This window comes from Octopus bimaculoides, chromosome 26, assembly GCF_001194135.2.
Source record: "Octopus bimaculoides isolate UCB-OBI-ISO-001 chromosome 26, ASM119413v2, whole genome shotgun sequence".
NCBI lineage: Eukaryota > Metazoa > Mollusca > Cephalopoda > Octopoda > Octopodidae > Octopus > Octopus bimaculoides.
Genome location: NC_069006.1, coordinates 11,120,970 through 11,125,258, shown reverse-complemented (window position 1 = coordinate 11,125,258; position 4,289 = coordinate 11,120,970). Strand labels below are relative to the sequence as shown.

At 39.8% G+C, this 4,289-nt stretch overlaps 1 protein-coding gene across 1 annotated transcript in view; it reads left to right on the top strand.

Annotated features, from left to right (window-relative positions):
- LOC106874849 (H(+)/Cl(-) exchange transporter 6) overlaps positions 1 to 4,289 on the top strand; it is a 65,542-nt gene that overhangs the window by 53,955 nt on the left and 7,298 nt on the right. The window lies entirely within an intron of this gene.

The following is a 4,289-nucleotide window of genomic DNA, read 5'->3' as shown; positions in this document are numbered from 1 at the left end:
GATTTCTCTTCTTGTAAGAGAAGAGACAGCTGGTTAAAGAATGTCTGAAGACAGTTATTCAGACATATCATCGTCCGAGGAAGAGTTGCTGGAGGCTGTTAAAACAATGGACCAAAAACTGAGAACAGAGAAGAGGAATTTTGCTGATGCAGCAAGGTGTAAGGAGACAGAAGTGAATATCGGCGAATTAGGAAAACACAAAGGAGAAATGATCCGAGATGGGTTCGAAGTGAAGCTGTCGCTCCCCGCAAGAGGTTAAAAACGGAATAAGGGAGAAAACTATAAACTATCGAACCTTTTCGATAAATAAGGGAAAAATTGATGTCGTCACGACAGAACAAGTAGAAAAAGCGTTAAGGCAGATTTGGGATGACATAATATTCCTGACTAGAGGTTCAACATTCGGAACAGTAGAAGTGAGATTTCGTAATGCAGCAGCAGCGAGGAAACATGCAGCTTCAACAATTCGAAGCGAAGAAGTGGTGCTGTTGCTCACGTATAGAGGCACGAGAGCAACAAGGGTCACGGTTGAAGGAATCCCACCGGAGATTGATGTGACCTGGGTGGCAGATGCGGTCCTCTGTGGTAATGAGGACAACATAGTAGTGCTCCAGGCCAAGAAAAAAGAGTGCGTCAACTGGAGAGGTCAACAACTGGAGATGATAGTTCAAGGTTCAAAAGAAACGATGGAAAAGATTACGGAAACAATAGTTATGGAAGAAACAATTATGACTGTCAGGGTGGAAGGAAGAGTTCCACGCTGCTTTAAATGTGGTCTGAAGGGACACACAAGAGCAGAATGTACGTCAAAACCAAGAAAACCAGAGGAAAAGCGACCAGAGAATATGGAAGAGGAGATAGAAAAGACCAGTAGAAAGGAAGTAATCGAAAAAGAAAAGGAAGTAGCAGAAATAGTGAAAAATAAATGGGAAAATGTGACAGGAAGAAAAATAAAAAAAGGCAAGTGAACTAAACTGTAAACCCCATTCCACACCCATCCCACAAACACCCTCTCAGACCCACCTACTCCTTGCAGACACTAAGCCTATCCATTCCCATCCGACACAAAAACAAGAGGCAAACACATACAAAGACCACCCCGCAAGTCAAAAAAGAAGGAAAAAGTGTAGGATTTACATGTTGCATAGTGACGAACTGTTAAGGGATTCGGTGGAATGGGACATAAAATGTATTGGAACTGCGGGGTTTGATAACGTGGAGGAACATCTCTTGTGTGTAATACCAAATAAGAAGCAAGAGGGTTTTATTATTGGGAGGTGGACTGCAGCTGGAGCCCATTCCCAGACTTTACGACGTACGATAGGTGCTTGGAGGAAACAGGTATTGATGTGTTAGAGGGTACAGGATTTAAAAGGTAGAAAATGGGTGGGGCGAGTGGTTTCATTTCCATTTTATCATATTCATGTCTTCAGACATTATAACATTTATTTCTGTTTTTTTTTTTATATATGTTTTATGTCCCACATATTCTGTTTTGTCACCTCTATGTTAGCCCGCATGGGTAATAAAAAAACAGATCCCAAAATCTAATCAGTTCGTGCCAGTTATGAGGTCAAACATCCATGAATGTTTCATCCGAATCCATCCAGTGGTTCTTGATATATCCTGTCCACGGACACACAAACAAACGAACGCGACTGAAAACAATCTTCACTAAGGCGGAGGTAATAATAATAATAATAATAATAACACCAATGATAATAAGAATAGTAATCCTTTCTACTAAATGCACAAGGCCTGAAATTTTGGAGGAAGGGAGCTAGTCGATTTCATCAACCCCAGTGTGTAACTGGTACTCATTTTATCGAGTCCGAGAAAAATGAACAGTTAAGTCGATGTCGGCGGAATTTGAACCCAGAACATAGTGACAGGCAAAATACCGCTAAGCGCTTCGTCCAGCGTGCTACCGATTCTGGCAGCTTGCCGCCTTGAGCAGCAAGAATAATAAGGGTTTTAAATTTCGCCACAAGGGCAGCGATTTTGAGGGGAGGGGATGAGTCAATTACATTGACCCCAATGTTCAACTGGTACTTATTTCATTGACATTGAAAGGATGGAAGGCAAAGTCGACCTCGGCGGAATTTGAAACGAGATACTGCTAAGCAGACGAGAAACCGTTAAGCAGACGAAATACCGCTAAGCATTTCGCCCGGCGTGCTAACACAGCACGAATAACAATGACAACAGTAACAAAAGCAACATCAACATAACAACTAAGACAACATGTCAGCGAAGAAGCCTCTACTTTGTATCTCATCCTGCCAGAAATAGCAGCTAAATTTCATTCATATAACATACACTGTATGTTATGATTCTTTCAGTTTTCGCCCACTAAATCCACTCGCAAGGTCTTGGTCAGCCAGAGGCTATAGTAGAAGAGACTTGCCGTAGGTGTCACGTAGTCAGACTGAACCAGAAACCATGTGGCTGGGAAGCAAGCTTTTTATCATACAGCCAACGCCTGCGCTTATGAAGAAGCGCTGTGGAGTTGCCGTGGAACGAACCCGAGGCCTTTCATGCAAAACATATGTGTGTGTGTGTGTATCGTTGCTATTATGCAAAAGTGTTGTAAGTCCAGAACGTTGCTTTTTCAGAAAATGATAAGATAGTTTTTTTCACCATTCCATAGCAAAACCGTTGTAGTACACTTTGATCATTTTTGATATCTTGGCATCTGAAGCAACTGGAGATACGATAGTTTGACCAAAAGAACCGGCTATTGCAAGCAATTATAAATATTGAAAAGAACGCATTCGGCCAAATTGGGACATACGACAGTTTAACATAATAGTAATTATATATATATATATATATATAGGAAAATGAAAAAAAGCCAGAATGTTGAACTGGAAGCATAATTTAATAAAGATTTTTTCTAACCGGTTTTCATTGCGATGAAGCAAATTATCAAGAAGAAGGAGAATGAAAATGTTTTTTTTACAAAGAAGTACAAAAAAGTACAAAATGAAGAAAATAATATATAAAACAATAATATAGAAAAAAAATATATAAAAAAAATAATAATATATAAAAAAAGAATATATATATATACATACATATATATATATACTCTTTTATTCTTTTATTTTTTTACTTGTTTTAGTCATTTGACTTCAGCCATGACCGCCTTAAAGGGTGTTAGTAGAAGAAATCGACCCCTGGACTAATAATATCGGTCTCTTTTGCCTATCTGCTAAGTTACGGGGACATAAATATACCAGCGTTGGTTGTCAAGCGATGGCAGGGGGACAAACACAAACGTACACAAACAAATACATACATACATAGATACATACATACACACACACACACACATACATACATGTACACACACAAATAAATGTATACACACAACGGGCTTCTTTCAGTTTCCGTCTACCAATTTCACTCACAAGCCTTTGGTTAGCACAAGGCTATAGTAGAAGACACATGCCCAAAGTGCCACGCAGTGGGACGATCTCAGAACCATGTGGTTGGAAAGTAAGTTTCTTAACGCACAGCCATGCCTATGCCTATAATTACACACACACACACACACACACACACACACACACACACACACACACACACACACACACACACACACACACACACACACACACACGTACATGTATGTATATTGAAACTAATTAACATAAATCAAAATATTATCTCCGCCATTTTTGTCCTACCATTTCGACACTGCTACTCTCGTTCACACACCTACTCCTACCACAACGCTGTAAATATCTACATTTATTGTTATCCATGCGTACTAGTAATATCCCACTCATCACATGATTTCTTCACTACCACCTCGTTTCTCGTTCCTCTCCCTTCAGCTCTTTCCCCTCTTCCATTGTTCGCCCATGTCACTGACTTTGTGTTACTGAGCAGAAGGGGAGGAGAAGGAGGAGAAGGAGGAGAAGGAGGAGGAGGAGGAGGAGGAGCGAGATCAGTGGTAGTAGCGGTAGGTGGTGGGCAAAGTTAGATGTCGTCAAGGAGATATGATTTCGGTGGGAATCCGAGTGGAAATGGTTGTACTTCAGAGAGTGAAAGGCGTTAAGCTCAGACCATAGACAGATAGATAAGTAGATAGATAAAAGGGATTACACACAGACGTAAACAGAGAGGGAGAGAGAGAGAGATGGTCTCGTGAGACATTGATGTCCATAACGTGATGATCCTTTAACAATTCATTAACTACAACAGCTTACAATTCACATGTCATATATATATATATATATATATATGTATATATATATATATATATATATATATATATATAT